The 27,261-nt window shown below is 34.4% G+C and overlaps 1 pseudogene across 1 annotated transcript; it reads right to left on the bottom strand.

Moving 5' to 3' along the window:
- Positions 1-20,302: 20,302 nt before the first annotated feature.
- Positions 20,303-24,887, bottom strand: LOC149552373 (pentatricopeptide repeat-containing protein At1g11290, chloroplastic pseudogene; annotated as a pseudogene). The gene is made up of 3 exons (XR_016352915.1): positions 21,871-24,887; positions 21,626-21,676; positions 20,303-21,504 (listed from the first exon to the last, which is right to left on the bottom strand). The product of XR_016352915.1 is annotated as a pentatricopeptide repeat-containing protein At1g11290, chloroplastic pseudogene (transcript).
- Positions 24,888-27,261: the final 2,374 nt, after the last annotated feature.

Here is a 27,261-nt window from a genome sequence, read left to right as displayed (position 1 = left end):
TAACATTTAGGTAAAAAATGACAAAATTATCAAAAAATCTTTCGGTACCTCATTCATAATCCAAATTAATGTGCTCGAAAAATTGGTTAGCCCAAAAGGCATAACTAACCACTCATACAAGCCCTCCATTATCTTGAATTTTTTCTTACATTCATCTCCTTCTCGGATCTAGATTTGGTGATATCCACTCTTCATATTTATCTTTGTGAAATACATAGAACCACTCAAGCAATCCATGATATCATCCATCCTTGGCATGGGAAATTTGTACTTGATAGTGATCTTGTTGATGGTTTGATAATATTTACACATCCTTCATTCTCCATTTTTGTTTGGTGGTAATACTACTGATACAATAAATAGACTCAAACTCTCATGAATCAACCCCTTGTCCAATAACTCATGTACTTGTCTATTCAAATCTTCACTTTTTGTTGGAGTCATTCTATGAGCGACCTTATTTGGAAAACTACCTCCTATAATCAAATCCATTTGATGACCAATCTTTTGCATAGGTTGCAACCCACCATGCACATTATAAGATACAATATCCTTAAACTCATCAAATAAATCAAATCTTTCACTTTATTTAGAAAATCAAGCTCATAATTGAAAATAATGAATTGTCTCTTCAATTTTTCCACCATCTGATTCCACCTTGTGATTTTCTTCTTTCCTCTTCTATTTTATTCCAACTGAATCTCCTACCACCAAATTTTTTCATGCCCTTTCAGTTTGGCCTGTACAAATTTGACCCTCTTAGGGTCTTTAATTTCTTTATACTAAAAAAATTATGCTAGATCATTGATCTAGTCAATCAGTTCCTCTAGGTTAAGATTTTACAAGAACACGAGGACTTCAATCATGGATTTTTCTCCAATATTGGAAATGGATTTGAAAACCCTATCCTCCTCAAGATCCCTAGTTGCTTCTGCTCCTAGTTTAGCATTCCCTTCTTTGGATTTCCTCACTTTTATCTCTTGTTGTAATGTTTATTCCTCTATGAATCTCCTCTTACAATGCTTGTACTTGTCCCCGGAGAGCTCTAAAACCCTCTTCTGTCACACATCTGGCTCTTCCACCATTGTTCCTTTATGGAGGCATTTTTGTGCTTATCTCTCAAACCCACAACCATGGTCCCTATGAAAATTACTTCATAGTTGGTGATCTATATCTATTAACAAACTCAAGAACTCCTACTCTGATACAACTTGATGAAGGGTGCTCCCCTTAAGAGCACAAACACATTACAAAAATTAAGAAATAACAAGTTACAAGAACAAAAGGTTAGCTTCTTATTATCTCCAAAAGTAAAGAATTACAAATTTTAGAAATAAAATATACAAAGACACATGGGTATTTTACTTAAAATATTCATTAATCCAGAGCCACCACCAACACCCCAAAATTGTTTTAGACAACCCTACATACCTTCTTTATATAGGCAATTTTACACCACCCAAGAAGGTTTTAGAAATTTAACTGTAGACCTTAAAGTCGACCAACCCTAAATTATTATTATTATTTATAATTTATTATATTAGAGTAGGCCCCAACAACTTTTAAAACTCAAAAGAAATTCCAATTTTTTTCACTTTTTCCCATTTTAGGTGGCACGAGTTTTGAAGACCATAACTCATTACTAGTTACTCTAATTAACTATTATGACCTCATTTCAGAAATACAATGACCTGATCTACAATGCATGATTCACAGAAGCTCCTATCAATCGAGGTTTGATCCCTTTGTAGAGCCTCTCAAGCCTTCAAAATTGAGTTCAAAGTCTTTATACCCTACTACCAATACCAAAACATTTCAATAACTTCACAAATAGACTTGATATTAGAATGAAACTTGATTGGTAGGATGATATATCCAAAATGTACCCTTAGTGATGAAATTAGGACTTTATGAGTTCAAACAACTAACTTACAAAAAATAGTAAGCCTTCAGAAGTAGTAACTCAACATAGAATTAGACATTATTGGAAGACAAATCATAAATATTTTTAGGTGATGTGAGATCACCCTTACACCCAGGATGGTCTATCTCTTTTACACCCAGGATACTTCTACATTAAAAATGGATCAGTTTGATTAGAGGCACTTAAATTGTTCTTTGCAACCTTTAATGGTTACCTTGGTACACCACAAGTTATTAGAGCATATGAGAGATGTGAGGCTAAAAATTGCCTCATGTATTAGTGAGATTATTATAATAACAATATATGTCATACCTTACAATGACATCATATTAAGAAGGGAAACATAGCTTATTATGGACAATCTATGTGGATGAATAATAACAAGGATCCTACTTTTGGTAAGAAAGTAAATACTTTAAAACTCATAGAAAGGACCATTTTTTTATTCTCATGTTGGATTTGGGTTGTGAAGAACAATCCTATATATAATCCTATAATTGACACATTTCTTCTTAAGGGAATACATGAAACATTAAATAGACATTGTGAGAGCTTTATAAAAACCGTCATGTCATTGATCCTATATAAGGATGATGATGTATGTAACAAATAACAATCAATTTTTTTGGCTACACTAAGAAGGGAGAATATAATCTCACCCATGGCTTGTGATCTTGTGGAAGAATTGATTGAACATAAGTTTAACATGTTCAAAAAATTTATGACTAAACATGAGTTACAATTAGTAGGCATACAAGTTGCACAATCTTTGGGAATGAGCAAGAACCAAATGAGAAAAGATCATGTTTGTTTTACTTGTTATGAACCTTGGACACATAATCATCACAATGGGATTAGTAAAGAAGGAAAATTAATGTAGCCATACATTGGGAAGGGCATAGAGGCATATATAAGTGAGGACTCGATTTGTGAGGCACAAGATGAAATAAATACACTTGAAACAAAATTGGATATTGACTTCCAATTAGTTGAGGATAATATTATGGAAGAACCCATTACTAATAATGAGAGGTATCCTAAGCTCCTAATTGGTGAATTGATGATTAATATTGACAAAACTAGCTAGGGAAGAGGAAAACTCTTATGATGAATCCAAATATGAACATGAGGCTATTCCATTAACACTTCATGAAGGGTACATGCAACCAACTATAGAAACAATTAAGTATGATGATGATATTGCTTCAACAATTGAGAACAAGTAAGAAAATTTGATATGTGAGAACCCATGCTCCCTAGATGAATTTAACACAAACCTTGATTGTTGCAAGATTTAATGGACAGGTTATTAGTTACAAAGAGAAGCTTGTCCAAGTGTTAAAAAAGGTAAAAATTTCACAAATTCATTGAATAATTTATGTAGAAAACTCAAATTGATGAAAGACAATAGATTCTTTCATGTGGAGTCGCTAGTGTGCAACTAATCTTCCCTAATCAACATACTATAGAAACCACTCGCAAAGAAGCTGACTAGGATGAAAATTAGTCTTCTATGGAAGCCACTCACAAAGAAGATGATCTTAATCTTAGGGGTAGGGAGATCATACCAATAATGGAAGAGATCCATGCCCTTGATGACAATGAATGTAAACATAGAATTTCCATTTCCCCCTATCCAAATGATACATTCTATGCTAAAGAAGACCTAAAGGACCAACAAAATGTCAACCACATGAATTTTGACTTTTATATCAATAGTTACACATCTTCACAACATCACAAGGACAATGATGATTTGAGTGGTGACACTTGTGATGAATCAAAATTTTTTGAGTTTTCATTTAATACATTCTAAAGGATTCTATAGTTCGACTAGAGATTTGAAATAGATTCCTTATGATATGTCATCCATATATTTATTGATTGGTGATGATATCTTTGTGCCTACTTCAGTTATCAGTAGCTATCTTGCTCGGTCTACCATTATGTTCTCTGATTTGGCTTGGTCCACAAGGGTTATGGAGTGACATAAACATTTGTGGAGATGGGAGCATATGTTAGATATTGTACATGCAATAGATACCTTCCATATGTTGGATATCCACAACACCTTCAACATTATAGTTAAAACTAACATATCTTATAGAAATGACATTTGGTAGCCTATTGTGTTTATTTTCATGCATATTAGAGGTGTATTTGATATTTATTGGGAATGCCACACATTCTAATGGTTATTGTAGAAAGATGGTTATTATGCCACTCATTTTATTGTAAAATCTTGAATAATATATTATTTTTAGAACACTATAACTTTTGATATACATTCTACCCTTAGCATGTTTTCTTTTAATAAACTGTTGAGATTGTACCTTTGTTGCCTTCGTTTCATTATCAATTTTCTACACGCCTTCTCTTTTTAGGGCACATCCTATATATTTATGTTGGTCATTTTTTCTTCAAAAATCATGGACTATATATGCCTTTAAAATAGAAGATGAATTGAACCTTTAGTGATTGATTCCATAAAATAGTTGGCTATTGTAAAATCTAAGATGTGTGCTCTTTAGTCAAACCCTTGTATGAACTATTTCTATTTTGTGCCTAAATACCACTCTTTGTGCGGTTCTAACTGGTCTAAAAGGGTATTCATCACATCATGTCTTCCTTTTTGAAATGCCCTACATCCTCCAAAGTTGCTTTAAAGGCTTCTATGAAGGTTTGAAGTTTTGCGAAAGCTTTGCATTTGTATTTTACCCCTTTGGTTTAGCTATGATTTGAGGAAATACACTTTTCCTTTTTCAAAACCCTTCAAGCATGAAGAGTTGGATTCTAGTATCCCAGAGATTGTTTTACATGGTGTAAAAGGTCTCATGCCCGCAAAAATTCCTAGCCTACCTTATTTAGACATGAACCTGTTAAGGATCCACAAAACCCACTCACCAAAATAAAACACCTAGCCTTAGGTCGCATAGGGGAACTAGGTGTACCAAAGTCCACAACAAAAACGGATTGCAAGGTGCACATGGTTAGGTAAGAGAGGAGCCAAAAGAGGATTATTGTAGGAAAAATGACCATCAAAAGGCTAACAAGAATGATGATAGCTCCATTTGAAATCTAACTTGAAGTCTTATTAGTAGATATATGCGAAATAAAATTCATAGAAATAAATTTATCAAAGAGGCATTGATTTAGGAGGCCCAAATTAAACAATAACATGGGAAAGATCTAATTACTTCTAACCATACTAATACTAGGAAGGATGTGAAAGAAATTGTTAAAGCTTTAGAGCAACCAGGCTAAAACTTGCTAGAGCGAGGAAGTGTTTTACACTTAATGGAGTTGACTATCCAAATTCAAAAGAAAATTAGTGATTGTTTAAAGATGGCGAAGAAAATGAAAAAAATACTCTTGAGCAAATGTCACTAAGTATTATATAGAGCTAATGAGTGTTGAGTGTTTCATTCATTCTCATGACAGATGGGTTCTTGTGAACCACTATCCATGAAACACAGGTCAATAAATTTGACTAAAAAACTACACAATTGAATCTTGATAGCAATGTCAAATTTGACTTGCTATAGATAATAAGACTTGCAAACTATAAAGTTGAATCATAATAGCAATATCACAGTCTAACTTGAGGTCCATGGTAGTAAATAAATGTTAAATAAGATTCATAAGAACCAATTTGACAAAGGGGTGTTGATTTAGGAAGGAGTTAAAAATTAGCGTAGGGAAAAGTTCTAATTACTTCCATCTTTAGTTAGGACTAGGAAGGATGATATGGAAATTGTTAAGGCTCTAGAGCAATCAATTTTTAAAGAGGGAAAATTAAGGAGATCTTTTATACTTATTGAAGTCGGTCATCTAAATTTAACATAAATTTAGTAATCATTCACAGATGTGAGTGATAAAGTTTAGGAAATGAAGACAATACTCTTGAGCATATATTGTTTATGAAATGAGAATGCAATAGTTATAACAAGGAAACAAAAGCCTTTGTTATTTTGTTCAATTATGTTGAAAGTCTTTAGATCTCCACTGCAAAATTTAGTTTTCAAAAGTAGTGCTTCACTCATGTTGAGATTGCCAATAATGAAAAGAAAATGGATGACATGGAAAAGAACATGAATAATACGATAAGATTCAATATAAGGCTATGCACACAAATATTGAGGACTTCAAGTAGTTATATATGTTCTTATCTGACACCTTAGGGAGGCCTACTCTTAGTCATTTCTGTATTTGTGTTATATTCTCTTCGTTTCTAATTTTCTTTTACACTATTTGATTTTGGTCAAGATGGAACCTATTTTACTTTGTTCAAGACATTTCTATAAAAAATTGAGATTCCAATTTTTTCTTTTGATTTTTTTAAAACTAAAATATAAATATGAAATCTTAATTTTCTTACTTATGTAGTAAAAAAAAATCTATTAAAAAAAGTAGGAGGTATTCTCTAAATTGTCATATTGCTTTCAAATTTCATCTTTGATTTGTATAGTTTGATTCAAAAATAATCTAATAAAATTAATCTACTCTTTGTTTTGCATCTCTTGCTCTTCATCTTGATGATGGATAATGGATCAAGTAGTGTGATTTGAAACATTGATGGTAAAAATCTTAACACAACTAACTCCAATCTAATAAACACTGCAATCTTGTAGATTTTTGAATTGGTAGTAGACCATTCGTTAATGTGCTCTTTTCTGTCTAACATCCAAAATGTCTATAGAAACAAGAGCTCTGGTAGAGCTAGAGCCCCTACCTATTGTTTGTGGAAAAGATACTTAGATAATGCATTTTGTTGTAGATTGAATCATTGGTCAAGGTTACATTAGTGTAATTCATATGTACAAATGAACAGTGTCCTTGGAGGCTAGTCAGAAGTCCCTTGTGAAAGTAGAGACTCACATTGAAGATAATAGAGAGTATGGATTCTTGCTATAACTTTAGTGGAGAAGAAATCTATCTAAAAAACTACACAATTAAATTTGATAACAAATATTATAATTAGTAAAAAATATTCAAGACTATTTTAATAATGGCATGGAAGAAACATTAATAAGCATATAAGATTTTATACATTTAAATGAAATATATTTAAATAATGATAGCAATATTACTATTCTTAAAAATATTTAAGCCTTTTAAAAATGAAATAGAAGAAACATAAGTAAACTTATAAAATTCTACACATTTAACACTAATATTTTGGAACTAATTAAATATTAGAAATATAAAAGGTATTATAAATAAAATTAGTAAAACCTTCTTAAAAATAAAATTCTTTGCATTGTGCATAAAATATAGACAAACTAAATTTACTGTGCCAAAAAGAACAATGTAACATGATATTGCATAGTGATTTAAAATTCAAACACGAGAAAGAAGACTAATATTATAATTTTATATGCCATCAATTAAATATGTTTGTAAGATTGTGTTGATTGGCTTGAGTTTTAGCAAAGGAGTTCCTATTTTGTTCAACAGGTAGCTTTCTCGTACAACAGTATTTGCAGAGGAAGACTTAGACCACCTTCCTTATCTAGGGTTAAGCAAACTAACTCCTGCACATAGTCTCTGTGTAGGCACATTAAAATTTGAATCCTTGTTGCAAATGGGGGAGGTTAAAAAAAATTTTTGGCTACTTTTATCATCAATTAACACAAACCAAATTCACATTCATATTCTCTTTCATTGGCTGTTAATATGTTGTTTCTATTTCTGCCTATGTCGGGCTTCAACAACAGATGGGATGAGCCTATTCAAGCTCAAGAAGTTCTTTGGAGAAATTGTGACATCTAGCCCCTTTTTGGACTAATATATTGACAAGCACATAAGATTTATCAGCATGAAGATCACTCTGAAAGTTAACAAGATAACATCTGCTGCAAATGTTTCCTCGGGGGACCAAATCTTCAGATGCAACTGACTATGTTGTTTGGCCTAGTGTTCCCTTCTTTTTTACATTGTCAATGTTTATGGGAGCTCTTCTTACAATCTTATTTGTACTCTGTTCCTTGGTTTCTTGGTGATAACTGCGAGCATAAAATTGTTATTTTGAACTTGTTTTCTCTACCACATGTTTCCCTCTCTCAACTTCACAAGAAAAAATAGAGGAGGCTAATGAAGGCTGATGATAGTCTACCAGTTGAAACCCTAATTGTGTAATTTATACTTATTTTCTACTGTGAAAAGCTTTTGCTCAAATGTGAAAAGGGATACAATGTTCATAGGGTGTTATTGATGGTGTTTTTGCCCTTTTTTTTGTGGTTTTAAGTAGTTCGCATGACTTGATAGTCTCAAATGGAGTGGGAGAGTGGACAGGATTATCGATCTGTCTTCAGTTGTTACCTTGTCAATGATTTAGATTTTTCTACCCTTCCCTGATCCCCTGTTGTTGATCTCTGATATGTTATGAAAACTTTCATAACAATCAGTGGAAGATTGTAGAAAATTTTGGGAGTTGGATTTTTAATATTTTTTTTGAGATATTTCTAAAGAACAGTCTAGAAATTGACATTTGCCTTATTTTTGTGTCAAAACCCAATCACAAATTAGAAATTGTTGTCTCTAAATTAATTTAGAAATAAACTAATTTTTAAACTTTAGAAACTCACTAAGAACTATTGCAAAAATTAATGGTGAAAAATATTAGTTGCTTGCCTATAGAAGGGACTAACAAGTATCTGTCTGCACAAATGTGTTGCTTCACTATCTTTCAATGGCATTCTCGGAATCGTCTCAAATCACCTTCATTTTTTCAATGGTGTTCTTGAAATCATCTGACAATCATATTCAATCGATCTACTAGAGCCAGGCGAGTGGATATTCTCCTAATCTCACCACTGGTAACGTCATTATTGTGAATGTAGACTAAATGAGACCAATTACAGTCATAAAATGCAATTGCATGCCACTATTTGACAAGATACCACATAGAAATGTGGTTTCATGGTTGCAGGATATGAAAAAAAATGGATTTTCTGAAAAGGCTTTGGTAACTATCAAGAAAATGCAATCAGCAAGCGTAAAACCAAATTCCACAACCTTTGCCAATGTCCACCTTGCTTGTGCCAAAATGGGAGCTTTGGAACAGGGAATGAACATCCATCAAAGCATAATAGAGGGTGGCTTTTTTTTAGATGTCGTAGTTACAACTGCCATGGTCAACATGTATTCATAATGTGAAGTTCTACACAAGGCACGGCAGTTGTTCGACAAAATTCTTCAAAGAGATACGATCTCATGGAAGATAGATAGATAGATAAAAATTTAACGTCCGCGAGGCTAAAAATAGCCTATGGGACAGCAAGACAACTTAAGCAGACTTGAGTAGCTCTACTTGTTTCTTGTGTAGAATGATGATGAGCCCACCCAATTGCTCAATGTACTCTTCGTTGAATAGGTTATGCCAAGAACTGTCACATATAGTATCTACAAATTTATCTCTATTGTCCTTGTAGGCCTCACATTCTAAAATAAAGTTTTGTTAATTTTCCACTTTCCCAAAGTTGCAGAATCTGCAAATTCTCTCTTCCCAAGCCTCCTTTGGCCTCTTCCAATGCCTGGTCTCACAATGAAGTTGGTGAGAGTTGGTTCTCATCTGAGCGATAAGAATTTTAGCCCTCCAAGAAATGTTGGCTCCTATGTATGCTTTTTGGATTTGATCACAAGTGGGGTTGAACTCATTGATATAATATGTTTTCTTCCTCCTAATCTCACTTCCCCAATTTCTCTTGAAGAATTTCTCCATAAAAAAGACCTTTATTTCTTTATTATTGTGATGATTGCGGGATATGCAAAAAATGGGTTTGTGGTAAAGGCCTTTGAAACTTTTAAGCAGATGCAACTAGTGGGTTTAAAGCCAGACTCTACAACCTTTGCTAGCATCCTACCAGCCTGTGCTCAAATGGGAGCTTTGGAGTAGGGTACAACAGTCCACCAAAGTATAATTGAAAGTGGATATTTTTTAGATATTATAGTTGAAAATGCTCTAGTAGATATGTATGCAAAATATGGAAGCATGCAAAAGGTACATGAATTGTTTGATAGAATACTCAAAAAGATGTCATCTCATGGAATGCAATGATTGTCGGTATGCACAAAATGGGCTTATGTAAAAAGCTCTAGAAACTTTCAAGCAAATGCAAATCGCGGGTGTAAAGCCAAATTGTACAACCTTTTCCAGCGTCCTCCCTTTGTGTGCCAAGATGGGAGCTTTGGAACAAGGTAAGGACATCTATCGAAGTATAATAGAAGGTGGATTTTTGTTAGATGTTGTGGTCGTAAATGCCCTAGTAGAAATGCATTGTTTCATAGAATGCTAAAAAAGATGTCATCTCATGAAATGCAATGATTATTGATATGCACAAAATGGGCTTGTGAAAAAAGCTCTAGAAACTTTAAGCAAATGCAATTCGCAGGTGTAAAGCCAAATTGTACAACCTTTTCCAGCGTCCTCTCTTCATGTGCAAAAATGGGAGCTTTGGAACAAGGTAAGGACATCCATCAAAGTATAACAGAAGGCGGATTTTTTGTCAGATGTTGTGGTCGTAAATGCCCTAGTAGACATGTATGCAAAATGTGGAAACATAGACAAGGCATAGAAAACTATTTGACAAAATGGCTCAAAGAAGTGTAGTCTTGTGGAATGCGATGGTTGCAGGATACAAACAAAATGGATTGTTTGAAAAGGCATTAGAAACTTTTAAGCAAATGCATTTTGTCGGTATAAGGCCAAACTCTACAACCTTTGTCACTATCCTCCCAGCTTGTGCTCAAATTGGAGCTTTGGAATAGGGTTTGGACATCCATAAAAGCATAATGTAAGGGGGTTGTATTTTACAATTACAAATTCCTTGGTAGATATGTATTCAAAATGTGGAAGCATCTAGAAAGCACGAGAACTATTTGAGAAAATGCCTCAAAGAAATGTGGTATCATGGAATGCTATGATTGCAGGATATGCACAAAATAGATTATACAAGGATGCTCTCAAGACCTTTGAATTGATGAAGCACTCTAGAACATATCCTAACATTATAAGCTTTACTTGCATTCTATTTACATGCAAGTTTAGTGGATGAGGGATGCAAATGCTTTAATCACATGAGTGACCTATATTACATACCTACAGTTGATCATTATGTGTGCATGGTTGATCTTCTTGCTCTAGCTATCTCGAGGACACCTTAAGCTTTATCATTAATATGTCGTTTAAACCTGTGGTGGTTGTGTGGATGTTTTTTCTTGGTCCTTGCAAATCACATATGAATATAGGTTTAGGAGTATTTACAGCAACATTTCTTTTTGATTTAGATCCTAAAAATGTGCCGACTTATGTTCTTCTCTCAAACATCTTTGTAGAAGATGGGTGGAGAAGTGAAGTTGAAATGGTAAGGAGGTTAATGAAAGAAAGAAGAATTCAAAAGATCCCTGGATATAGTTAGATTGAATGCCATCAAATGGTGCATACTTTTTGCGCAAGAGACAGATCACACCCACAGACACATGAGATCTACATAGAATTAGAGAAATTGATTTGGGAGATGAAGGGAGCAGGGTATTTTCTAGATTCAAGAAATTCACTCAATGATGTGGAAGAGGAGGAAAAAGAATTATTTCTCTGTCATCATAGTGAAAAGTTGGCAATTGCATTTGGTTTGTTAAACACATCCCCTGGAACAACTATTAGAATTGTTAAGAATCTAAGAGCTTGTGTTGAGTGCCATACTACAACAAAATTCATCTCCAAGATTTTTGAAGGAGAGATTGTTGTAAGGGATGTGAATCATTTCCACCATTTTAAACAAGGACTATGTTCTTGTGGAGATTACTAGTCATGTTAAGTGAACAATTTGAAATTTTGGCTATAATGACGTGCACCATGTAAGACCGGGGGTACTAATCAAAAGAAAAATGTATTATTTTCAGTCTTTAGAAAAAATAAAATTGAAAAACAATTATTGAAATTGGCATTCTATAACATGCCATTAACAGGGTTTGTAAAGATAGATACATGGAATGCAATATAAATCACATATTGCTGGGGTGTGTGTGTTAAAGGTTTGTTTTATGACAAGTTTCATTGAGTTTTTTTAAATATATATGTGGGAGGTGAAAGTAAAAGAAGTGGAAATATATATCACATCACATATATGTTGTTTAGGGGTGTGTGTTAAAGGTATGTTTAATGACAAGTTGCATTGAGTTGTTTTAAATATATATGTAGGAGGGGAAAGTAAAAGAAGTGGAAGTCTCCAAAATAAATGGATAGTAGGAAATGTGAACTATTTTTTTTTAAACTTGGAATATGTTTTTGATTAGATAAACAGGTTTTACAGGGACCCTGAAACCCAAGAGTTAAAACAATAACAAGTCTGATAACAAGCGTGAAAAGCCCAACCAAAAGAGTTCAAGTTCAAAAGCTGATAATAAACCCAAGGCCCAACCTAGAAACAAAGAACAAAGAAAAGACTAGGAACAGAAACTACATAGAAATGACAAAGGCAAAAGCCCTAACAAAAAACCAAAAAATAGATTGAAACAAAAGAACAGGCAGTGGATTAGTCCTCGTTCTTTCTCTCTAGGTCTTGCATAGCTTGAGCAACCTCATAGGCCATCTAGTTCTCCTTAGCCTCTTGCTGGAGCTCCCTTTGATCCTCCTGGTCCTGACCATTGTTGATGTTGTCCTTTGCAGTGTCAACCACCAGTCTGGCTTTTTCCTTATCTTTTCCATCCTCTTCTTCCTTCATAACTCTGTCTTTGATCCAACCAGTTAAAGAAATAATGTTGTTGTTAATGGAGCTTAGCAGCAATATCATCTGGTTCGAGAGATTATGATTGTAGATTAAGAGGTTGTTAATCCTTCTCTCCACCAGACTGAGCCTCTCAACATTGTCGTCTCTATTATCAGAATCCACACCATTCCTGTTATCCTCCATATGAACCACCTACTCTTTGACCTCCTCCAGCTCATGGAAAAGCCACTTGATTGATCTGAAGTTATCAATCATACCGTTGCGAGCATTTTTCAAAAGGTTCAGCCCAGATTCCCTAGCATTATCCAAAATAGCCACAAGTGTCGGGTCTATGAGTTCTTCAAGCCGCTCCTCTTCTTGGTTATCCACAAGGACCTGCGGGTTCATGGCCTCTCTAAAAATGCCCATTTTCGAGGTCCTAACATTAAAGTTTTTCCAAGCTTTCCTCTTGTCTTTAACCTGCACCTCCCCACCCTCAGTCTCAGAATCCATTTTTTGCTCCTCAGGTTGGGCTTGAGTATGGATAGGAGAAAGAGGCAGCGAAGACATATCCCATTCTTGCTGCATATTCTCATCCTCCAGACCCTCCCTCTTGCATTTCTTCCCTCCCCAGTCTTCCTTATTTACCTCCTGCATTTCCTTTTCCTCCTCTTTCATCTCCACATCCTCCTCATCATCAATGCCAACCCTCACATCCTTCATATGATGCTTCTGCCCATGAGCCCTAGGACTTTTCCTACTTGGGGGAATGGAAGAAGGCAAATTCTTGACCTGAAGGGTGACAATTTTATTTGCAGAAGAAATCCCGCCATCCTCAGAGCTAAAGCTCTGGATATCATCCAAGTCTGAAGAGAAGCTGGAGCTTCCAGAGGTCACATTCTCAGTCTGAGGGGGGCATTGCTTATGGTTTGAGCCTTAAAGTGCTCATAAATGAGCAGCAAAAGCCCCTCATGCATAGCAAGGTTATCAGTGGGCTTCTTTTTGAAGCTAACCATTGCCTTGCTCATGGAAGTTAACAAGTAAAAAGGAAAAGAAATTTTACTATTATGCCGAAAATGATTCAAAAGAACAAAGTGGTGTGTACGAGCCCGATCAAACCTAGGGTCCAGAGTAATGTACTCGATAATAGCTCTTAGAACATACCTCCACAGTTTCTTCATGGTATCAAGAACATAGTATGTGTCAATCTTCTTCAAGGCTTTCAATTCCTTCGTATCCTTCACAAAATCCTACACGGCATTAGCGAGAGCTTCTTGTCCCTGAAAAACTTAAAACCCTCAATCAAGATTTCAGAGACGGTCGATATCACCTCCTTTGTGATCATGATAACGAAGAGGAAGCATTGCCAAAATGAGAGTTAGGAAGGGGACACCTAAATCTACCATCACAATAAAAGGTGTGAGCTTAACAACTTAGACCAAGGATTTGAATGGCTAGACAATCAAGGAAGTACAAGGATTACCATGAACTATCTAGTTAAACAATTAAAAAAGAAGCATGAAAAGTAACTTAAGTAAGATTAATACCTTTATCATGTATTGATTTCTTTTCTTTGTGCAACCATCATACCTTGGTATAAAAATATCTCGTCTGTACTCATACTTGCGTGTGTGTGTGTGTGTGTGTGTGTGTGCGTGCACCTACATATCATAGGACTCAAGCAAGCATGAATATATGGAAGGTGATGTACTTATACCAAGATATGTTTAGATATGTGTTTTTGCACCTTGCTTTTATATTCTTTTCTTTGGCACGGGCATGGTCCTTATTTAATTTTGCTCGATCAACCTTATTTGTAATGCCTACCCCTAATTTACTTTTCAGATTGTATTGTCAAATTCTTTTAAGCCAATTTGATGATTATGTTTTATGATTATCGGTACTTGGTTATCGGATTTGATTAAATGTTATTTCATACTCAGTTGATATATGTGATGAGTTATTTAGTTATTTCATGTGTTCATGATTATTTCTATGATGATACATGTATGTTCAATTAGTGATTTTAGTTATTTCATGATGATAGTTAGATGGATTATTTATATGTGTTTTCTCTGGATACTTACCCCATACTTGCATGTGTATGGTGTACTTGTATGTTTTATTTTATATATGATGTTTTTGATATGGTTGAAGGAAGGAGTCATAGCCACCTACTAGTCGGGATCTACACAATGCACCAATTCCCATCATTGCCTGTATAGTTTAGAATATATATGTGTACGTACATGCGTGAATTTTATGTAGATTGCAGGTACTAGGTATCGACTTCCCTCAATTGTCGGGATGAGCATATCCTATGTCAGTATCTCAATGGTAAAAGAGAGGAGATAATTCTTGAGTCCAAATCTTACACTTTAGCCAAGGACAAGCATTTGAGTTGTCTACCCTTCTGAATTTGTCAAGTGATGTAAATTTGTGATTATAACCCTTAAGTTTGATCTAGTTTTTTGTACTTTATTATGGGTTTTCATATTCAGTCTTATGGGTCTATGATGATTCTTTATTATAATTAAATCAAATTAAAAGAGTATTTGGTGATTTAAATTAATGAGAATTTTATAAGAATTCAATATTTAATTTTATTTAATTAATTTTGAAATTAATTAAATAAAAGAATTAAACTTAAAGATATAGTTGAAAATTTTATTTTGATGTAATCATATTTATTTAATTTAATAATAAAGTATTTAGTGGTTTCATTTTTTAAATAAACTCTAAATATTATTATTAGTTAAATTAATAAATATTTTATTAAAATGTCTCGAGAATTAATTAAAGAAAGAAAGAAATTAATTTAATAAAGATATTTTAATTAAATTGCAAAAAGGTTCCACAAGAAAATTAAAATATAAAAAATAATAAAGGATAAAGGATTTTCACCTGATTGCACAATCGAAACCTTAAATTGGGGAAAACTCTTTATTAAAGATTTAGAGTTCATTTCTCGAAAACTAGGAATTTGGAGGGGCAACTTTCGAGAAGGGTTTTAGAAGAAAGGGGAATACTTGCGTGCGTTGTGTGTTTGTCGTATTAACATCAAATTCAAGTAAAATATTGTAGGATATTTGCACAATAGTTTTCCATTCTCCGAATTTCTATCTTCTTCGTGTCTGGATAAAACTGTTTTCAGAATTTTAAATTTGGTTGAACCCCTTGTGTTGAAATTTACTTTCTCTGTTCTTGAATATGTCTTTGAATGAATTATTTAAATTGAAACCCTTGTTTGTGTTTTATTGTTCTTCATTTTCAAATGCATCTATAAATGAATGGAAGGATTGAAACCCTTGTAAATTTCATGGTTCTTCATTTTGAGATTTTCTATATATGAATTGATAATTGTAAACCCTCGTTGTAAAGCTTTAGAGAATATGTATTTTGATATGAATAGGGTTTGGAAAAGATTACCAAAAGTTAAATTGATAGAATGATAGGTTGTGCTTATTTTCATATCAAATCTATTACATAAATTATCAAAATGTGTGTGTGTGTGTGTGTGTGTGTGTGTGTGTGTGTGTGTGTGTGTGTGTGTGTGTGATTGAAATTTGGAAAGGTCTTTGTGAGAGCATTTTTTTGTTTGTTTGAATACATATATATATTTTTAATGAAAATATGATTACAAATCTGTGTTTTGACGTACTACACATTTTGTATTGGTGGGGGACTGTTGCCTTGTCTTTTCAATTAAAATATATAATTGTTTTGGGGAAGCGAGACCCCAACCCCACTTCCCCTTTTCCTTCTTTTCCCCCGGGTTGCTGTAGGAACAACTACCAAGGCAGCCCAACCACTATGCGGCTTCCTCAACATGGGGTTATACGATATTACATCGCAAGTTGAAAATTGTGATTTTTCCCATTTTAATATTTTATTAATTAAAATTTATTTGAATGTAGTTTTTTATTATTATTTAAACTTTTTAATATAGTTTGTAATTATTTAGAGTATCAGCTATAATAAAGATTATTATTATTTATTTAATATTATTCTAATAGTTAATTTAATAATAATTATTGTTAATAAACAATATATGATATATATTATTTAATAATTATTATTGTTAATAAATAATATATGATATATATTATTTATTAATAATTTAATAATTATTAGTATTAATAATTTAATTAAATATTTAATAAATTTTAATAATAGTATTAAATTATAAGGTGTTTTAAATGTAATTATTTTATATTGAAATAATTATAATAGACATGTTTTCGATTTGGTAGAACTTTCCATTTGAGTTTTAGAGATGTTACTTCTAAAAGATGGATTCAGTTATACGAAATTGATTTTTATTTCTTTTAAGAATATAAAAGAAAACTTTATCAATTATTATTACTTTTGAAAGAACGAAAAACATGAACCTTAAATTGTAATTGATAACCCTATCAACTATAATATCTATAAATGAAATGGAACTTGAAAAACCTTGAGTGAAAATTGAACTGTTGTGTTTTCAAACTCGAATGAGTTATGAATGTTACACTATTTTGTACTTTATATGATGTGTGGTTTACTATTGTGGGTTTGGGGTTTGACTTAGTTCCTTGACCAAATCAGGATGTTTACTAGAGGCTTGGGGGTTTGTTCTGTTATGTCATGATGATGTTTTGTATACAATCTTTTATACTTGACCATTGTGATGTAGTCACATGTCTTCTATGATGAGTTTGATCTATTGGTTGTTATTGCTTTCCAGTTTTCTTGTGTGGAACTAAGGTGAATGGTGTGACTTTTCTAATATAACCTTTTAGTCTTCGATCAGTTATCTTAGATTGCTTCTTAGTTGCTTGTATAGGACCAAGGTGATTATGTGATTTATTTTTGCTGATGTCATGTTATGTCATGGTTCGGTATGTGTACTTGATTTTGGATTAGTCCTATTATGATGATTGTATTGGTGAAATCTGTGATTTTGATCAATGATATCTTAGTACTTTCCAGTTGCTTGTTTAAGAATTGATGTTTGGTTTATGGTCATATGAGACCTTATGTTTTTATTAAGCTTAGGGTAGGTTATATGTATGTCATGTTGGGAAGTGGCTTGCAATGGAAGCAAGAGCCCTAAGGAGGTTGCCTGGGTAAGCTATTGTGGGTTATTTTAATAACTGATAACATTTCATTAAATGAGAGTAAAATGAATTAATACGAGTCATTGTTTTTCCTCGTTCATGCCTTGAGTGCTAATACAGGCTAGGATGGGAGTAGAGAGGATGTTTGGTTGCAACCTTATTTTATTAGTATGCCTTGTTAGTATGAAAGGATGATGGTACTGCATGAAGTCACTAGGGGATCGGAGCCAATGAGGCTGTCAAGGTAACCTTAGAGTTGGTTCATGCAATGACACTTGCCCACTTACATAGTAGATTTCGTACGTGTTATTGTTGCCTCTGGGTTTAGTTGATACTTATGTCTTGGTACCCTTTGAGATAGTTTGCTTTCAGGAGTTTCCTTGACCTAGATGTTGGTTATGACTTGTATTTTGATATTCGTATGGGACTTGAGTTTATCTTCTCAATGTGGTGGGAGTGGGCCATTTAGGTTCCACGAGGTTGGGTGGTAGTGCATTTTTATTATACCATTGAGATCTGACAGTTAGATGTAGTTGTTGGAGTTCCATGTTCTGTATTTCCTTTCATTTTGTTCTTGTATACTATGATGGATGATTATACTCTATTGTCTTGTATTTGATTTTAGAGTACTTAAGAGATGATGTAATCTATTTTATGATGTATATTCTTTCAATCTTTCATACCCTATGACTTGTACAATGGATGATTGTGCATTCTAATTATTGCCAAGTGTCATCTTGTAATTGTATATTATTTACATGGATTCATACTTGTAGTTATTCTTGATGTAGATTTGTTATATATTGGATTTAGTATTAATTAAACTTAAATGTGATTCAACGTCATGGGACCCTTAGGAGATGTAATCTATTTATGGTGGTTGTATGTATGTGAGTTATTGCTTCTGCTATATTATCTGTTGATTTTATTATCTTTTTAAAAAAAATGTTTAACAAGCTTAGTAAAACTTTAGGTTAATTTGTTTTTGGTTCCATGGTGAGGCGTTACATTATTATCCACCACCTTGCAGCATTTGGCTAATAGTTTTGCATATATATCTTCCTTTTTGAATTTTCAAACATAATCTTGCAACGTTTATAGCGCGTCCATCTTGATTTAATTGAATCCACCCAGGAGGTCATACCATCTTGGTCGATACATGTCTATTTATGCCTTATGATCCTTGCGGGGAAAGCTCCCTCAGCTTATATTCTTCGATTCTTCTCTCTGTGCTTCTACAAATTTTCTAAGCATTTAGTATTTCCTATACCATAGTATAGTATTTACGTGAACCACATTGAGGTGGTGAAATTGAAATTTATTGCTGGAGTCGAAACTTGTGAGTTGGAGCTATGAATACTCATTGACCTATTCAAAGGTCTTGGTGTCAGGTCATTGTGCAATATCCAAATACTTGACACTGATACCAAAAATCAGGTCATGCATTTGAATTCCTTTGTGAATATTGTGTCATGTGTCGCATATGTGATATGTCTTGTTTATCAACTCTGTTGTTACTTCAATATTTGTTAAAAGATTCAGAGCCACACATATATTTAGATCCAAAATGATCTTTATGTTGATTGTTGAGGTATTCAAATAGTTATGTATTGTGTTGTGAATTTTCTTAATAAAAGGTTCGATTAAGGAGTTCCATACCAGGGCATAGCCAATATGTCCTTGCAATGCAATACTATATTTTGTAATAACATAACAGAATTAAGAGCATGCTATCTTACGATGTCATTAGCTGATAAAGGCATGATATATGACAAAGGAGCAAGAGATCATGAAATCATAAGAATTCCTTCAAGGACCATCATGGTCGAGCTTAGAGAGGAAAGAGTGGAAGCCCTGCAGTAAAAGGGGGTAAACAAATCAATAATAATACCCTAAAAACATAACTTAAACAAAAGCTCATGGTAATCTCTTTGTATTTTCTTGTTGTCAAGTTAAGCGGTGGGTAATCAGGGACATGAGATACCCATCTGAAATCCTTGGCCAAAGTAGTAAATGGTGTTTGCCACCATGATCACCAGAGGTCAAGGTACTAACAATTGAAAGATGGGCTAGTTTGAATGTGTCGACAGTCTCAACAATTGATTAATCAACACTCTTACACCAGGATGCCCAGTGGTTGGATAAGGGTGTCCCAAGCCAACTCCCAAGGTAGGGATGGTCTTTCTCGTTGGAGATTGTAAGGGGATACTAAGGGTCCGTGGTTGGGAGGTTAAACCCGTTTCAATGCTTCTCCTCTCTTCCAAATGCCAAGATTCGCACAACTTTGTTTCATCTACTGCATTTCCTCCAGCAATCCTTTTAAGTTTCATTTGTACTTCCTTGTTAAAATATGTTGTTTTTCTGAGAGTATTTTATGATGGAAATGGTAGTTAATAACTTAATGTCATGTGAACTAGTAGTTAAATGTTTGTTATTTTCTATTTATATGCAAAATCCATAATGTAGTTAGTTCATATTTTTCTCGATGAAGTAGTGGAATAACTGTTTTAAGTGCATCTTTATTTAAGAATTAATTAGTTTATGAATTTATAGTATATTACACAAATGAATGGAACAATGTAACCAAACCACATATAAAGAATTTTCAAATCGCCTGGTGACCATCGAGTTTGACAGACCTATGAACGTCGATCATGGTGAGGATATTGATAACCATGTGGGAATAAATGCCAATTCAGTCGGTTCCAAGGTTCAATATGCTCTCAGCTCTTAAGGTCAATTCAAAAAGAATACTCTCCGCAATGGGAAAACTTGGAACGTATGGGTGAATTATGATGGGAGTGCAATAGAGCTCAAGGTATTTCTTCTATATAACCCTTCTACCAATCTCAATAATATCTCTAAACCCTTAAGGCCCCGTTTGGTTGGTGGAAGATGAGGGCCAAAACCGGGTTATCAGGTGTAAAATCAGGTTTTGCAAAAAAACTTTGGTGTTTGGTTGGTTAAAATCATAACCTAGTTTTCAATTTCATCTTCCAATTTTGGTCAAAAATTGGAAGAAGTTTCTTCCAACAAAAAGGTGGAATTTGAAATTAAAACCAGGTTTTGAATTTTATGACAGTTTTTTTAATAATATTGTGGGGTCCACGGTATATTCATCTTCGGTGTCAACCAAACGGACCATTAGCTTCCCAAACCACAAAACCAGGTTTTCGAAAACCTGGTTATAAGATAACCTGGTTATGGCACAAATTGATCTTCCCCAACCAAACGGGGCCCAACTGTAATTTTGAATTACACAATAGATCTGCGTGAATATATTCCGGAGGTGATCAAGGTTGGCCTTTCACAGCCACTGGATTGGACGTTCAAAATCATACTGTTCTGGCTTGAAATTTTTCTTTTCTATATTCGTGGGAAATCAAATCTGCTTCCTCGCCATCAAGAAATCAAAATAATAGACCAAAAATTGTCTCGATATCCGTCTTAGTCTGTTTCCTTGGTATCTGCATCTCGCTGGTAGCAGGGACATGGAAACATTTTCCATCGGGTTTTTCCGGTTGTATGAGACTAAAACGGCGGATTCTGCCCCCCATGATAAGCCTATTGGCTAATTACATATCTAACGTAGAATTTGTGATTTAACTTCAATTAATCAACTTGACATGGGGAAAAATAATACAACTGATTCAAACGAGTTGAGTAAGAATTAATTGTGAGCTTTGAATCAGTTGTGAGCCTTCCTCGGGTTGTGCTGGGCTTGACTTTCACATGGTAGGCACAAAGTCATCAGGTCCAGTACCCCCTCTGCCTGCATGATATCAAAGAGCGTGTTACATCAGCACCACTGATGTTGCTGCAGAAATTATAATCCCTTCTCTCCCAGTTCTTGCTAATCTAACATCTTCCCATTTATTTAAAGTATTCCTCACCTTTGCTTTTTCCCATTTTCTCTCTCCAGCTTTTCATCTCATGCAGGTTCCCTGAAACATTACAATTAAAAATCTGTTACCATAAAAGAAGTCGGATACCCCGAGAGCATACAGAAACAGTGTATGCATTGCGCTATGCAACTATATTTACAAACCCAACAGATGTTCAAGTTGCCAAATGCTCAAACAAAAAAAACAAAAGCTTCCCAGAAACTGAAAATAAAGCGAAGCCCCCTCATGCTTACTGCAGATATGGCATGGTGCACATTGTTAGAGTGGAAGGGTGTTTTTCAAATTGCTTTATTTAGCATCACCAATAATCTCCACAAGAACACCGTCCCTGTTTAAAATGGTGGAAACGGTTTGCATCCCTCACAACAATTTCTCTTCCAACAATTTTGGAGATCAGTTTTGTTGCAGTGTGGCACTCAGCACATACTCTGAGGTTCTTAACAACCCTAATAGTTGTTCCACACGGTGTGTTTATCAAACCAAATGCAATTGCCAGCTTTTCACTATGATGACAGAGAAATAATTCTTTTTCCTCCTCTTCCACATCATTAAGTGAATGTCTTGAATCTGGAAAATACCCAGCTGCCTTCATCTCGCAAGCCAATTGCTCTAACTTTAAGTAAATATCCTGTGTCTGTGGGTGTGATTTGTCTCCTGCGCAGAAAGCATGTACCGTTTGATGGCCTTCAATCCAACTACATCCAGGGATCTTCTTGATTCTCCTATCTTTCATCAATCTCCTTACTGTTTCAACTTCACTCCTCCAGCCAACTTCTACAAAGATGTTTGAGAGAAGAACATAAGGTGCAGTATTTTTAGGATCCATGTCAAAAAGCAGTGTTGCTGTAAATACTCCCAAGCCTATATTCATATGCGATCTACAGGCACCAAGAAAACACATCCACACAGCCACCACAGGTTTAACTGGCATCTTAATGATAAAATTTAGGGTGTCCTCAAGATAGCCTGCACGGGCAAGAAGGTCAACCATACAAACATGATGATCAACTGTAGGTGTGTAATAAAGGTTACTCATATGATAAAAGCATTTACAGCCCTCATCCACTAAGCCTGTGTGGCTGCATGCAAATAGAACACAAGCAAAGCTTATAATGTCGGGATATGTTCCAGAGAGCTTCATTAATTCAAAGATTTGGAGAGCGTCCTTGCATAATCCATTTTGTGCATATCCAGCAATCATGGAATTCCATGAGACTACATTTCTTTGAGGCATGTTGTCAAACAGATATCGTGCCTGCTCTACGCTTCCACATTTTGCATACATGTCTACCAGGGCATTTACAACTACAATATCTGACAAAAAGCCTCCTTCCTCTATGTTTAAATGGATGTCCATGCCCTGTTCTAAAGCTCCCATTTTGGCACAGGCTGGGAGGATGCTGGCAAAGGTTGTTGAGTCTGGCTTTACACCTGCCAATTGCATTTGCTTAAAAATTTCTAAAGCCTTTTCGACAAGTCCATTTTGAGCATATCCCAAAATCATAGCATTCCATGAAACCACGTTTCTTCGGGGCATTTTGTCAAACAAAGCACGTGCACTGTCTATGCTTCCACATTTTGCATACATATCAACCAGGGCACTTGCAACTACAACATCTTTCAATAATCCCCCTTCAATTATGCTTTGATGGATATAAATACCTTGTTCCAAAGTTCCCATCTTGGCACAGGCTGGGAGGATACTGGAAAAGGTTGTCGAGTTCGGCTTTACACCTGACAATTCCATTTGCTTATAAGTTTCAAGGGCTTTTTCAACAAACCCATTTTGTGCATATCCAACAATCATGGTATTCCATGAGACTATGTCTCTTTGAATCATTTTGTCAAACAATTCATGCGCCTTCTCTATGCTTCCACATTTTGCATACAAATCTACCAGGGCCGTTGCAATGACAACATCTGACAAAATATGCCCGTCAGTTACGCTCTGATGAACACCCATACCTTGGTCCAAAGCTCCCACTCTGGCACAGGCAGACACTATGCTGGCAAAGGTTGTAGAATTTGGCTTTACACCTACCGATTGCATTTGCTTGAAAGATTCTAAAGCCTTCTCAGAAAATCCATTTTGTACATACCCTGCAATCATGGCATTCCATGAGATGACATTTCTTTGAGGCATTTCATCGAACAGTTCCTGTGCCTTGTCCATTCTTCCGCATTTTGCATACATGTCTACCAGCGCATTTGCAACTACTACATCGGACAGGTATCCATCTTCTGTTATCCTTTGATGGATATCCATACCCTGTTCCAAAGAACCCATTTTAGCACAGGTAGGGAGGATGCTGGCAAAGGTTATGGAATTCAGCTTTATACCTGCCAATTGCATGTGCTTGAAAGTTTGCAAAGCCTTTTCAACAAGCCCATTTTGTGCATAACCTACAATCATTGCGTTCCATGAGTATATATCTTTTTCGGGCATTCTGTCGAACAATTCACTTGCTTGGTTTATGCTTCCACATTTTGCATACATGTCTACCAAAGCAGTTGCAACTACAACATCTGACGAAATTCCTGATTCCTTTATGCTTTGATGGATATCCATACCCTGATCTAAAGCTCCCATTTTAGCACACGCTGGGAGTACGCTAGCAAATGTGAACTGATTGGGTTGGAGACCTGTTCGTTGCATTTGCTGAAATAGTGCGACTGCTTCGTGAGGATACCCGTGCCTTTGGTATGCTGCAATCACCGTATTCCATGAAACCCTGTCTCGTGTTTTCATGTTGTCAAACAATTTCCTAGCACCTGCCAAACTTCCACACTTGACGTACATGTTAATGAGGTTATTCTGAAAAGTTGTGCCAGTAGCAAATGGAAATCGCCAGTGAGCGATAAAAGAGTGGACATTTTTCCCTTTTGAAAGAGCGTTCTTGAGAATGCAGGTCTGCAATAATTGAAGATACGTGGAGGAGTCATTGGGGGGATCGTGTGTGGTAAGCAGAATGTGCAGCGCCTCCTTCAGCTGGCGCCCTCTACATAATCGCGGTAGACTCAGATGATCAGTGAATGTCAATCGCATTCTTCGATTGTTATCGAAGCATGGAATTGATTTACCAAAATGAAGTTGCCAATTCACCTATTGAAAGCATTTTCTTTAGAAAGATTGAAGGTGACCACGAGATGCTCCCAGCAAAATCATGGAAACATTACAGTAAAGTCTCCAATATTTGGGGGTTGACAAATACATATTTTGAACGACATTACAGTATGGTTTATTGTCAACTTGGAAAATCTCATAAAAATATTGTAAACAAAAATTTATTTGCGGTTGAGAAATACCTCTTTCAGCAATAGTTGTTTTATTGTCCCTTCATAAAATTTCAAAAAAAATGGGTTAAACAAAAATTTCTGAAAGGAATGTTTGAAATTATAAGTAGATTTGAATAAACGGATAAAGGGAAAAGAGGGCATCTAAGTCTAATAGGGTAAGGATGCGGAGAGTTCAATGAGATGGATGGAACAAGAGGATGGATAAGTTAATCATGAAAGATTGAGGGTAGATTTTGAGATGATTTGAGGATCATAATTGAAAAGCAATTAAGTTTCTTATGTCTTTTAATAAACAAATGGTCTTTCTTAAATATTTTAGAAAGGAATATTATTCTTTCAATATATGTAAATGAGAAAAAAAAACATGTATCTTATTCTAAGATGCATATCAAATACATTATTTTCTCCCATCTAGAACAATAAATTATTTGAAGAGTGTGAGTTTACTTTAGTTTGGAATTAGTAAATAATTTATCAAAAAATAATATTATTATAAAATTTAATTTAAGATTTGGTATATATTTAATTCTATTTTTATTTAATTTTTTAAAATAATTATTTGAAGGAAAGATTTCTATTAATAAATATTAAAATAATAATAAATTAAAAATAAATACATATTTTGTGTTTTTTTAATTTTTTAATATAATTAAATAATTATTAATGTCGATAGACATTCTATAATGGGAGAATGAGTGGAGTGGGAAGGTGTGAGTTAATGTTAACATTTATTTTCTAGGTTAAATTTAAAAACCATCTAAATGTCAAAATATTAATATTTATTATAAATATAGTATATTTTTAAAAGATATAGTATATTTTTAAAAAATAATTTAATAAATATTACATAAAATATTTGCTACAATCATAAACTTAAGAGATATAAATAATCATTAAAAAATCAAAAATTAAAAATAAAATTAATAACTTAAGTATTTGCAAAAAAGAATCAAAATATAAAAAACTTAAGAAAGTACAAAAAAAGAATGAAAACAAAAATATATTTAGATGTAGTAAATTAAGTTTTAATCATGTTTATAATGGATATTATCGACATTTCTTTAGATAGACTTATTTAAGATATCTATACTAGTATTATATTTTGAAACTAACATATTTAAAACTTCTTAAATAGACTCTACACTAGGATCAGAGTGGAAAGGAGGTGGTGGGTGGTTTGCAACTCCATATGTTTGCAACGCATTTGGCTCATGCAGCATTGTTGGTCCGTCTCGTTGCATGTGAATGCCATCGTGTCTATTTTTTCTTTAATTTGTGGTTTTTTATGCTATATTGTGTTTTTGTGTGCTTTTACCCGTGTTTTTCCTTCTTCATGTGCCCTGGCTTGGATTTTGTGTGGGTTTCACTTGGCTTTTTTCTGTTCCAATTTGAGTTGGGTGTTCGGCCCCAACATTGGCTTGCATATGTGACAGGGGCTAATGGAAGGTAATGATGTGGTCGTGGCAAGTGAGCCGCTGGGAGACCTTGTGTGTGAAAATGATGAGAAGTCAAGGGTTGATAATGGTTCAAATAATGATAAACTAGAGATATTTGGTAATGATGGAAAGGAAGGTGATTGTGAAGTTATCATGGATAATGGTGGTTCTAAGAAAAAGTGTGAAAGGCCTTCGTATAAGGTAGTCCTTATGGAGACTTCGGTGTCATTTTTCCCTGAAACGACTTGCTTCGAGAGTAGGTTTGAAAGTGCTTCAATTGTTGAGTGTTCAAATGGAAGTGGGAGGCCTACAACCCATGGAGATAGACGAGATGCAGGAAAAGATGGAGGAGTCGCACAAAAACATGGACATGGAGATGGTAGGAACACTTCTGACAGTTTGAAAACCCTAACCTTGTCTCCCAATGAAGATATGGTTAAAGCTGTTAGAGTAGAGCAAAGTAGGTTAAGAAGCATTGTCATATTCTTTGTTTGTTTAGATGCTAATGCTTTGCCTTCACGTAAATTTCTTGATGATTGGTTAAATGTTGTGTGGGGAAAAAAATTGGCCTACATGTTAATTTTTGCAGAATTATTCAAAAGGGCTTTTCGTTATTCTTTTAAAAACTCATAATATACAAGAAAGAATATTAAAGAAGGGTTTTTGGAATGTAGGTCATTCTTTATTTAGAGCTTATCCTTAGTCTTCTAATGGTAACTTTGATGAAGTTATTAAAAAATCCACACCAAATTGGGTGGAAATTAAGAATCTTCATGCCGAATTTTGGCCTTTTATCTCTCATATTTTGAAACCCCTCAGGTTGGTCTTGAAAATAGAAGATTCTAGGGTTACTCTTTCGCATTTAAATGTGTGTGTTCTTGTGGCTCTGGA

Source organism: Cupressus sempervirens, chromosome 6, assembly GCF_028749045.1.
Source record: "Cupressus sempervirens isolate cs-2001-9-10 chromosome 6, ASM2874904v1, whole genome shotgun sequence".
Lineage (NCBI taxonomy): Eukaryota > Viridiplantae > Streptophyta > Pinopsida > Cupressales > Cupressaceae > Cupressus > Cupressus sempervirens.
This window is presented reverse-complemented; position numbering and strand designations above follow the sequence as displayed.